Genomic DNA, 13,083 nt, shown 5'->3' on the forward strand with positions numbered 1-13,083 from the left:
AAAAGAAACCTGTAATCCCAGCAACTCAGGAGGCTGAGGCGAGAGGATCACCTGAAGCCAGGAATCTGAGACCAGCCTGGGCAACAGAGTGAGGCCCTATCTCTTAAAAAAGAAAGGAAACAAAAACAAAAGACAGTCTCAGGTACAGGATATATCCTAGATCAACCACAATTTTGGGGTGGGTCGCCAGTATTTTTAAAGCTCCCTGGATGATTTACAGCCACAGTTCAGAACCACCATGTGTGATCCCCTGTAAGAGTTGGTAATGACATTTTCTATCTTTACTCATATAAATCCCCATAGTGTGATATAGGGCCTAATTGCTCAGCTCTGCAGTAAAGCTGAGCTGGCTTTGCATTCATTGCAGCTTCATTTCCTTTTAACTGGACTCCCTGGACTGACTGCTTAACTTCTTTGACCTCAACACTTACTGGAGAATAATAGTAGCCCTGCCACACAGGGTGGCTAGTAGAATTACATAAGATAAAAGCACTTAGGGCAGTGCTTGGCACATAATAAACAGTCATTAAATGAAGAAGGTTGGGAGGCTGAGACGGCTGGATCACCTGAGGTCAGGAATTCGAGACCTGGGCAAGATGGTGAAACCCCATCTCTACTAAAAATACAAAAAACACACACACACAGACACACACACACACACACACACAAATTAGTGGGACATGGTGGTGCACATCTATAATCCCAGCTATTCGGGAGACTGAGGCAGGAGAATCGCTTGAACCTCACCTGGGAGGCAGAGGTTGCAGTGAGCCGAAGTCACGCCACTGCACTCCAGCCTGGGCAACAGAGCGAGACTCAGTCTCAAAAAAAAAAAAAAAAAGAAGAAAAGGCTGACTTGCATGAGTTATTCTTTAAGAGTAACAGATACCAATGACAAAGAGCTAAGACAGGCCATAGCCTCAGAGAAGCTATATTTTAAGTGGATGCAACTAAAGATTAGTATTCAGAATACATAAAAGAACAACCCAATAGAAAAATGGACAGAGGTCACAAACATGCAATTCACACAAAGGAAAACTGAATTAAAAAACTTGAGATTCAACCTCACTAGTAATCAGGGAAATACAAATGAAACCAATAAAATAACATTCACACTTGTCAGATTATCCAAAATATACCTTCATCAATGAAAAAGAATGAACTAGGATCCATATGTATCAACATGGGTAGATCCCCAAAATGTCCTGTTGAGGACAAAAGCAAGTGTCAGGAAGATATCATTTAGATACAGAAATTACAACTTACATACATTTCTATTTACAAAATACTGTTACTCACCACATATGAGCTACAAGATATCAAAACATGACCTACAAGGCCATTTAGAATCCTTCGTCATCCTGGGGGTAAGCATAGTACCCAACAGGTAGTTTTTCAACCCTCTCCACCCTTCTCCCTTAAGTAGTCCTCAGTGTCTATTGTTCCCATTTTTGTGTCCATGTGTGTTCAGTATTTAGCTCCCGCTTATAATTTGGTGTTCTGTTTCTGTATTAGTTATCTTAGGATAATGGCCCCCAGGTGCATTGCATCCATGTTGCTACAAAGGATATGATTTCATTCTTTTTTATGGCTGCATAGTATTCTATGGTATATACGTACCACATTTTCTTTCTCCAGTCCACCATTGATGGGCATCCAGGTTGATTCTATGTCTTTGCTATTGTGAATAGTGCTGTGATGAACATATCAGTGCATGTGTCTTTTTGGTAAAATGATTTATTGTTTTGGGGGGGATATATACCAAATAGTAGGATTGCTGGGCCATATGGTAATTATGTTTTAAGTTCTTAGAGGAAGCTACATAATGCTTTCCACAGTGGCTGAACTAACTTATATTCCTACCAGCAGTATATAAGTGTTCCTTTTCTCCACAACCTCACCAACATCTGTTGTTTTTTGACTTTTTAATAATAGCCATTCTGACTGGTGTGAGATGGTATTTGACTGGTTTTATTTGCATTTCTCTAATGATTAATGATGGTGAGCATTTTCTCATGTATTTGTTGGCCACATATATATCTTCTTTTGAGAAGTGTCTGTTCATGTCCTTTGCCCATTTTAAAATGAGGTTATTTGGTATTTGTTTGTTGAATTGTTTAAGTTACTTATAGATTCTGAATATTAGACCTTTGTCAGATACATAGTTTGTGAATATTTTCTCCCATTCCATAGGTTGTCTGTTTACTCTCATGACAGTTTCTTTTACTGTACAGAAGCTTTTTAAGCTATCCACTTGTCAATTTTTGTTTTTGTTGAAAATGCTTTTAGGGACTTAGTCATAAATTCTTTGCCAAGGCCAATGCCCAGAATGGATTTCATAGGATTTCTTCTAGAGTTTTTTTTTTTAATTTTAGATCTTGCATTTAAGTCTTTAATTCATCTTGAGCTAATTTTTGTATATGCTGAAAAAAAGGGTGTCCGGTTTCAATCTTCTGCCTATGGCTAGCCAGTTATCCCAGCATCATTTATTGAGTAGGGAGTTCTTTCCCTACTGCTTGTTGTCAATTGTTGAGATCAGGTGGTTGTAGGTGTGTGGCTTTATTTCTGGGTTCTCCATCTTTTCCATTGGTCTATATGTATGTTTTTGTACCAGCACCATGCTGTTTTGGTTACAGTAGCCTTGTAGTATGGTTTGAAGTCAGGTAGTGTAATGCCTTCAGCTTTTTTCTTTTTGCCTAAGATTGCTTTGGCTATTTAGGCCCTTTTTCAGTTCCATATAAATTTTAAAATCATTTTTTTTCTAATTCTTTGAAAAATGACACTGATAGTTTGATAGGAATAGCATTGTATTGTAAAATGCTTTGGACAGAATGACCACTTTAACAATATCAATTCATCCCACCAATAAGCATGGAATATTTTTCTGTTTGTGTCATTTCTTATTTCTTTCAGCAATGTTTTGTAATTCTTGTTGTAGAGATATTTCACCTCCTTAGTTAGCTGTATTCCTCATAACTTTATTCTTTTTCTGGTTATTGTAAATGAGATTATAGTCTTGATTTGGCTGTCAACATGAGTGTTATCGGTGTATAGAAATGCTACTGATTTTCAGACATTGATTTTGTATCCTGAAACCTCACTGAAGTTGTTTATCAGTTGTAGGAGCCTTTTGGCAGGGTTTATGGGATTTTCTAGATATAGAATCATATTGTCTGTGAAAAGAGATTGGCTTCTCTTCTTTTTTGTATGCCCTTTACTTCTTTCTCTTGCCTGATTGCTCTGACTAGGACTTTCAGTAATAATTGAATAGGAGTAGTGAGAGGGGCATCCTTGGCTTTTCCAGTTCTCAAAAGAAATGCTTCCAGCTTTTTGCCCAATCAGTATGATGTTGGCTGTGGGTTTGTCATAGGTGGTTCTTGTTATTTTGAGGTATGTTCCCTCGATGCTTAATTTGTTGAGCGTTTTTAACATGAAGGGATGTTGAATTGTATCAAAAGACTTTTTCTCCGTCTATTGACATGATCATGTGGTTTTGTTTTAATTCTGTTTATGTGGGTGAATCACATTTATTGGTTTACATGTGTTGAGCTAACCTTGCATGCCAGGAATAAAGCCTACTCGGTCATGGTCAGTTAACTTTTTGATGTGCTGCTGGATTCAGTTTGGTAGTATCTTGTTGAAGATTTTTGTGTGTATGTTCATCAGGGATATTGGCCTGATGTTTTCTTTTTTCACTGTGACTCTGCCAGATTTTTGTATCAGAATGATGCTGGCTTTATAGAATGAGTTAGGGAGGTCTCTCCTTTATTTTTTGGAATAATTTCAGAAGGATTAGCTCCTTTGTACATCTGGTAGAATTTGTCTGTGAATTCATATGGTCCTGGGCTTTTAGAGGTTGGTAGACTTTTTTATTAATGATTCAATTGCAGAACTTGTTATTGGTCTATTCAAGATTTCAATTTCTTCCTGTTTCAATCTTGGGAGCCTGTGTGTGTCCAGAAATTTATCCATTCTTCTAGGTTTTCTACTTTGTATGCATAGAGATGTTCATAATAGTCTCTGAGGATTTTTTTTTATTTCTGTAAGGCCATTTGTAATGTTACTTTTGTCACTTCTGATTGTGTTTATTTGGATCTTTCCCCTTTGTTCTTTATTAATCTGGTTAGCAGTCTATTGATCTTATTTATTCTTTCAAAGAACAAACTTTTGATTTTGTTGATCTGTTGTGTAGATTTTTGCATCTCAGTTTTGATCAGTTCAGCTCTGATTTTGGTTATTTTCTTCTGGGAGCTTTGGAGTTGGTTTCCTTTTATTCCTCTAGTTATGGCATTAGTTTGTTAATTTGAATTCTTTCTAACTTCTTGATTTAGTCATTTAGTGCTATAAACTTTCCTCTTAACACTGCTTTAGCTATGTCCCAAAAATTCTGGTGTGCTGTGCCTGTTTTCATTAATTTCAAATGATTTTTTTTCTGCCTTAGTTTAATTTTTTACCCAGAAATCATTCAGGTGCAGTTTAACTTCCATGTAATTCTATGGTTCTAAAGGATCTTCTTGGTATTGATTTATATTTTCATTGCGCTGTGGTCTGAGAGTGTGGTTGTTATGATTTTTTTTTTAATTTGTTGAGGCTTGCTTTATGGCTGAGCATGTGCTCAATCTTAGAATATGTGCCATGTGCTAATGAGAAGAATGTATATCCTGTTGTCAGGTAGGGTGTTCTATAGATGTCTATTAGGTCTATTTGGTCAAGTGTTGAGTTTAAGTCTAGAATATCTTTACTAGATTTCTGCCTTGATGATCTGTCTAACGTTGTCAGTGGGATGTCAAAGTCTCCCACTTGACTTGTGTGGTTCTCTAAATCTCTTTGTAGACCTCTAAGAATTTTTTAAAAAATGAATCTGGGTGCTTCAATGTTGGGTGCATGTATATTTAGGATAGTTAAGTCTTCTTATCAAATCGAACCATTTATCATTATGTAATGCCCTTCTTTGTCCTTTTTGATCATTGTTGGTTTAAAACCTGTTTTATCTGATATAAGAATAGCAACTCCCCTGCTCTTTTTTGTTTTCAATTTGCCTGATAGGTCCTTGTCCATCCCTTCACTTTGAGCCTGTGGGTGTCATTGGTATCATTACTTGTAAGATGGGTTTCTTGAAGACAGTTGTTGGGTCTTGCTTCTTTATCCAATTTGACATTCTATTTCTTTTTTCTTTTTCTTTTTTTTTTGAGACAACGTCTCGCTCTGTCACCCAGGCTGGAGTGCAGTGGCGCAATCTCAACTCACTGCAACTTCTTCCTCCTGGGTTCAAGGGATTCTCCTGCCTCAGCTTCCTGAAAAGCTGGGACTACAGGCGCCCGCCACCACTCCTGGCCTTTTTTTTTTTTTCTATTTGTAGTAGAGATGGGATTTCACCGTGTTAGCCAGGATGGTCTCAATCTCCTGACCTTGTGATCCGCCTGCCTCGGCCTCACAAAGTGCTGGGATTACAGGCGTGAGCCACCAACTCTATGCCTTTTAAATGGGGTACCTAACCCATTTACATTTAAAACCAATATTGCTATGTGAGGATTTGATCCTGTCATTTTGTTGTTTGCAGGTTGTTAGGCAGACTTGATTGTATAGTTGCTTTGTAGTGTCAATGGACTTTGTACTGAAATGTGTTTTTGTGATGACGGGTATTGTTCTTTCATTTCTATGTTTAGTACTCCCTTTAGAACCTCGTATAAGGCAGGTAGTGGTAACAAATTCCCTTAGAATTTGCTTCTCTGAAAAGGATTTTATTTCTCCTTTTTTTATGAAGCTTAATTTGGAAGGATATGAAATTCTTGGTTGGAATTTATTTTCTTTAAGAATGCTGAAAATTGGCCCCCAGTCTCTTCTGAAGTGTAAGGTTTCTGCTAAAAGCTCCAATGTTAGCCTGATGGGATTCCCTTTATAAATGACCTGCCCCTTCTCTCTAGCTGCCTTTAGGACTTCTTCTTTCTTTTTCTTTTTCTTTCTTTCTTTCTTTCTTTCTTTCTTTCTTTCTTTCTTTCTTTCTTTCTTTTTTTTAGACAGAGTCTCGCATTGTCGCCCAGGCTGGAGTGCAGTGGCGCGATCTCAGCTCACTGCAAGCTCCGCCTCCCGGGTTCACGCCATTCTCCTGCCTCAGCCTCCCGAGTAGCTGGGACTACAGGCGCCCGCCACCTCGCCCGGCTAGTTTTTTTGTATTTTTTTTAGTAGAGATGGGGTTTCACAGTGTTAGCCAGGATGGTCTCGATCTCCTGACCTCGTGATCCGCCCGTCTCGGCCTCCCAAAGTGCTGGGATTACAGGCTTGAGCCACGGTGCCTGGCCAGGACTTCTTCTTTCATATTGACCTTGGAGAATCTGATTACAATATGTTTTGGGGATGGTCATCTTATATAGTATCTCACAGGGAGTCTCTGAATTTCTTGAATTCGCATGTAAACCTCTCTAGCAAGATTAGGAAATTTTTCATGGACTATATCCTCAAATGTATTTTTTAAGTTTGCTTGCTCTCTTTCAGAAATGCCAGTGAGTCCTAGGCTTGGTCTCTTTACGCAATCCCATATTTCTTGGAGACTTTGTTCATTTTTTAAAATTCTTTTTTCCTCATTTTTGTCTGCCTGCATTGCTTTGAAGGAGTGGTCTTCAAGTTCTTAGATTCTTTCTTCAGGTTGGTCTATTCTAATTGCTGTTAATGCTTCCAATTGTATTATGAAATTCTTGTAGTAAATTTTCTGTTTCCAGAAGTTCAGTTTGGTTCTTTCTTAAAATGGCAATGTCATCTTTCAATTCTTGGATCATTTTATTGTTTTCCTTGGATTGGGTTTCAACCTTTTCTTGTGTCTCATTGAGCTTCCTTGCCATCCAGATTCTGAATTCTATGTCTGACATTTCAGCCATTTCAGTCTGGTTAAGAACCATTGCTGGGGAGCTGGTGTGATCATCTGGTTTTTAGAGTTGCCAGAGTTCTTGCACTGGTTCTTTCTGTGGGGGCTAATGTTCCTTTATCCTTTGAAGTTGCTGTCTTTTGGACGGGGCTTTTTGTTTTCATGTTCTTTATTGCCCTCGAGGGTTTGACTGTGGTACAGGTTGGGTATAGTTGAATGTTTGTTTCTGGATGCTTTCAGAGGGCCAATACTCAGCTTGACACTCCTAGGCTGCACGCTTTAACCCTGGGGGGCTGGGACTGGGCCCATAGCTTTTTCCTCTGGCCCCTTGAGGTGGAGCACCAGCTGCTCTAAGGGAACCAAGGTGCTCCCAGACTGCTGGCAACAGTACTCTATTGGATGCTGTGGGCTAAAGTGGTCCAGGAGGGCAGCAGAGGGGCTGTGGGTAAAAGGACTCAGGCAGGATAGCACAGGGGCTGCAGGTGAAAGCATTATGGTGGTGGTCACTGGCAAAAGTGCTTCAGTGGGGCGGCTGAGGCTGCCCTGTGAGCCAGCACAGATCAGACTCACCCCAGTTTGTTGGAAAAGACAGCTTTGCTCTCTCCAGGTCCAGCAGCTAACAAAGGTCAAAGCCACCAAAGGAATATAGAGAGCCTTGGGGGATAGGTGTCTGTGACCGTGTTCCATTGCAGCTGACCCTGCACAAAACCACCTGGGCTCCCTGCAGGTTCAAGCTCTGTTTCCGCCCACTCTCTGGGCAGTTCCCCCTGCCAACTCAATTGTCTGTGGATGTCATGATGTTTTCTGCCACTAGGATCCTGGAGGTCCGTGGTGGGAGTAGGCTCCTCTGCATTTCCTTCTCTCGCCCCTTCTTGAGGAGCCCTTCAGAGCCAGGAATGAGTTCTGGTGCTCCACAACCCCATGCAGGGTTCCCAGCTTCCTCCCCCTTCAGCCTCAGTGTCTGCATCGTCTCTTTATCCACCCTCAGTGCATTCTGTCTGAAGACCTGTTCAGAGTATGCTGGTCTACCTGATACTCTGATCTCTTCCTGGCTGCACCTAGATAGCCATGTTGTCCCAAGTGCCATATTTGTTTACTTCTTACAAAAGAACTTGAAGAAAATATGATAAAACATTCACCTTTGCTAATTACAGTGGTTATAGTGGTGTTTGGCAATGTTATTTTGTGTTATTTTAATTTTTTATACACATTTTAGAGGAGAGAGAAAAAAAGAGAAAGATTTTGACTGACTGGTTCTAGGGAAGCTGAAAATTCAGAATACATAAAGAAAAGGACCAGCTGAGAGGGTTGCCCACGAGCCTAGATGGATGAGGTCTACAGTATTTTGGGATTCAGGACCTGTGGCTGGTGAAAGGTGATTTAGTGGGTTTCTATGGCTGAGCCTTTCCAAGATGGCCCCACATCTGTATTTGGATTTACATCCTGATTTAGCTGCCACTGTTCCCCAGATACATAGCAAGAGCCTCCCTCCTCTTTCTCTTGAGGACCTATGTCTGTCACATCAAAACTCTCCATTCTCAGTTTCTGACAGTCTTGCCACTTGTCCCTAGTGTCATACTATCATCCCTATACCAAATGGCACTACTGATAAGGACCAAAGCCAGGACCCGGGCAGCATCCTGCGGGAGCCAGCCAAGACTACAGTTGTGTAGACGTCTTTATTTCATAGTATTAACCTGCCTAGGAACAAACCACATAATTCCACAGAGATCTTAACTGAATCAAGATGTTAACAGTAACAAAGGTGCAATAAAAAGCCCTTCATTGAGAATCAGGCATCTTCCTCCTGTCTTCCCAGCCTCCATCGGGAGAAAAAAAATGAATACTTTACAAAGCTATTTCATAAAATGTCATGTTAAATGAACAACAAATTACTTTTTCTTTTACTAGCTTTTAATGCTAATAGTGCCATTTATTCCTGACCTTCAGAAATATGAGATATTTTAAATGACAACATAAAAAGGGTTCTTATTTGAAAACTCAGGCTACTTTAGACTGCATATTATTACTTATAAGTATAGCATGTGCCGGCATCATTCATTTCAGCATCCCATTGATATCTAACTGGTATATATTTCAGTTGACATTTATTGTTCTCCTGCATACGTGTCAAATTCCTTAATGCTGACTCTGACAAAGGCAGAGCACTTGGTATATATAAATTACATTTGCTACCATATAATCAGTGTTATCTATTAGAATGCTATTTGTGACAAATCATATTCAAAATAAAATTGAATTGATTTTCTGTTATTTTATTATTGTGCCACTCACAGCAAGCCTTTGATTGAATTTTAAACACTTTAATGCTCTATTTTTGTTTGAGGCAGATCAGAAATGGGGTTTGTACTATTCACAAAGCTAAAACAATTTGTAACACAACAAAATCAAATTTCAAAAAGCATTTTTATTTTCAAGCCAAGGGAATAAATTTGGTAAAGCTCTAGTTACGGGGCCCACAACTTAACGACGAAAGCTACACACGCACGTTTAATTTCTATGCATCCATTTTCATCTAAATTAGATTTTAACTTTAATGCAGGGTATGAAAAGCCTCTACAATTCCTTTGTTTCTACCTTTTCTTTCAAGCAATTGCAGGCTTTCTCCCGATGAATACAAGCTACACATCATTCTTTGTCCCCCTCCCTCTTGCCAGTTGGTCTGGGCTACCTTCTCTGTGTTCTGGATACAGAGGATCTCTGTTTCTGAGCTGCTCTGAGGAGGTGTCTCTCAAGGAGTGCCTGCTTCACCCATGTTGCTTACAAAATAAATCACACAGCTGGGTGCGGTGGTTCATGCCTATAATCCCAGCACTTTGGGAGGCCAAGGCAGGTGGATCACCTGAGGTCGGGAGTTCGAGACCAGCCTGGCTAACATGGTGAAACCCCATCTCTGCTAAAAATTAAAAAAATTAGCTGGGTGTGGTGGCTGGCACCTGTAATCCCAGCTATTCGGGAGGCCGAGGCAGGAGAATCACTTGCACCTGGGAGGCGGAAGTTGCAGTGAGACGAGATTGCGCCATTGTACTCCAGCCTAGGCAACAAGACTGAAACTCTGTCTCTAAATAAATAAATAAATAAATAAATCACATACAACTAGATACTGGCTAGCATCATCCTCTTGGGTTAATTTTTAGTTTAAAGCAGGGGTCCGTGAATTAAAGCCCATGGCCACCTGTTTTAGTATGACTCAAATGTGGTTTTTTACATTTTAAATGTTCTTTAAAATTCAAGAGATAAGTAATATTTCAGGATACAAGAAAACTATATGAAACTAAAACTTTAGTGCCCCTAAATTTTTGTTGTAACACAACCACCTATTCATTTATCTATATAAGTATGTCATAGGTATATATATGAGATACGTTTGTGTGTGTGTGTGTGTAGCTACTTTCCTGCAAAAATGGTAGAATTGACTAGTTGTGACAGAGACCATATGGCCCATGAAGCCTAAAATATTTGCTATCTGGCCCTTTATAGAAAAAGTTTTCAAACTCTGGCTTAGAAGAGAGGGTCTTAGTGATTTACGTCCTATTAAAAGGGTTGGCACCTTCAGGACAGGAGGCTGAGGTGGCCCCCAAATTGCTGCATTCATGACAATGAGACTAATAGAAAAGTTTCTTGAACACACTGGTTAAAAGGTCCTCAAAGTGTTCATAAGTAGATAAAATGGAGGGGCAGGGAACAACCAAGGAAAACCAAACAACCCCAACCTTCACAAAGCTGTAGGTGTGAGATAAATATGCACGAATTGTCAGAATCGCCCTTAGGCAAAAAGGTTGAAAAATATTTTATGGTCACAGCAATTGGGTTGAGTTTAAGCACATGGAAGTGGTTTCAGACAAACTGGTACTGGGCAAGGGGTTACAGCAGATAGACTCCAGACCGTAGAGTCAGGGTCTAGGACTGTGGAGGGTAGAGGTTCCTGCAGTCAGACAGAAAGACTGGGAAGAGCGGCCCGTGTGTCCTTCAGGATAGCACCCATCAGAAATGAGGTGTAAAGGACATTGGACTGGGTGCCCAGCTCCCCTAGACCATGGAGTGCCTGGTGCCCCTTCCTCATGGTGCCACAGACTGGTCAGGAGAAGTGAGGGCAGGCTCCCTCTTCGTCTTTGGAGAATCCCGACAAATCTGGTTTGAATCTAAATATGGATGGAAGCTGGTGTACCCCCACATTCTTCTCCCCCACCTCCACATGCTCCATCAACTGAAAATAAGAGGCTACCAAGGAGAGGGCAGATGGATGGGGTCTGTCTGCCTGGGCAACCTTGCCTAATGATAGCTCATGCTCATGGGTTTTTCACTCTAGACCTGGAACCAAGGGAAACTTTGGATTGTTTGGGGAGAGCTAATATGCTTAAGGAACCAGAGGCCATCTGGGAAAGAAGTCAAGACGCTGGCTCTTGAAATTCTGGGGGTGAGACAGGGGTCGGATGAGCAAGGCCTAAGAGCAGGGCAGGGAGAGCAAGGGTCTTCATCCCTAGTGAACCTTTCAGCCTTCGCCTTTGTGGCTATTGCTGTCTTCTAGTACTTTTCATTGTGGTCAACAGGAGATGGAAGGCCTGCAAGTTTTATGCCTGCAAAATGCCATGCTAAGCCCTTTGTGTGAGTTATTTCATTAAATCTTCCAAAATGGCCTCATGAGGAAGGTATTATCGTCATTTTATAACTGCGAAGACTGAAGCTTGGAGCAGTTAAGTTTCTTGCACTGGATTACTAGGCAGTTACGAAGCACAGACTGGTATGAGGACCCCCATAGCCCAGCTCTCAGCATCGTTAACCCCAGTATACTGACTCCGGCACATTTATTATACTTTTGTGTTCCTTGCTTATCCTTTCATCTCTTTTCTAAGTTGATTCGATGTTGAAACCATGAGCCATTTAGTAGTAGTTCATGTTACTGTGACAATGGCCACTGAAGAGATCCACAGGACGTCGCAGTCCAGGCATGAAAGTTAAGTGTGAGACCCTGGCCTCAGACTGCCTGAGTTCTATTCCTGGCTCTGCCACTTATTGTCTGTGTGACTCTGAGCAAATTGCTTAATCCCTTTGTGCCTCAGTATCCCCACCTATGAAATGAAAGTGATTTATCCTGATTCAATAAGCTATTCCAGACAAAGAGCTTGAGCAGCAGCAAGCACTCTCCTCACTGGCTGTTGCTATTGCTGTTTTCCTTGTTAGCTAATCACACCTGTGCCGCTTGCCTCACAGGGCAGAATCCCAGGAAGAAAGCTGCCATGGTGCAGAGGGCACCCCTTCAGGAGCCAGGAGCTCTGAACCCTGTTCTGCCAATAACTCACTATGTGGGCTCCAAGACATTACCCCTAATACTCTCAGTGCATGTAATCTACAGCAATTTTTCCAGGTCCTTTTACCCAAATGGTAAATGTAATTGATGTAACAATATTTACTGAGCATGTGTGGGCCAGACTGACCACCTGCCTAATCTCTTACTCTTTATGCCCACACTACTGGGTAGACTCTTTTGTTATCTTCATTTTAGAAACTAGGTATATGATGCTAAAGAGGTTAGGGAAGGTGTTCAGAGTCACAAAGCCAGAAAAAAAAAAAAAACAGAGCTGAGTTGGGATATGAACTCAGAGAGTCTGACTCCTGTCCACACACTTCACAGTTGTGCTTGAGTAAAGTTGTGTTAAAGCTGTGATTAAGGTCCCACTTATAGCCAGCTGGCCACGACTCTGCAGGATGGGGAGTGGGGATGGAGAACCATGGCATCCCCTCTCCACACTGGTCATGAAGAGAGCTGTCAATTCTTGGCCGGGCGAGGTGGCTCACGCCTGTAATCCCAGCACTTTGGGAGGCCGAGGTGGGCGGATCACGAGGTCAGGAGATCGAGACCATCCTGGCTAACATGGTGTAAACCCCCGTCTCTACTAAAAATACAAAAAATTAGCTGGGCATGGTGGTGGGAGCCTGTAGTCCCAGCCACTTGGGAGGCTGAGGCAGGAGAATGGCGTGAACCTGGGAGGCGGAGGTTGCAGTGAGCCGAAATTGTGCCACTGTACTCCAGCCTGGGGGACAGGGCGAGACTCCGTCTCAAAAAAAAAAAGAACTGTCAATTCTTGCACAGAAAAAGGAAGAGAGGAAGAAGTGACCCCAAAGGAGCACTTGATTGCCATGGAGGTCAAACTATCCCAACAAAAGGCCCAAGTCGGCCCCAGGAATGTTCTGATCAGGTAATG

This window comes from Rhinopithecus bieti, unplaced genomic scaffold (assembly GCF_001698545.2).
Source record: "Rhinopithecus bieti isolate Rb0 unplaced genomic scaffold, ASM169854v2 scaffold_5982, whole genome shotgun sequence".
In the NCBI taxonomy this organism is placed as follows: domain Eukaryota; kingdom Metazoa; phylum Chordata; class Mammalia; order Primates; family Cercopithecidae; genus Rhinopithecus; species Rhinopithecus bieti.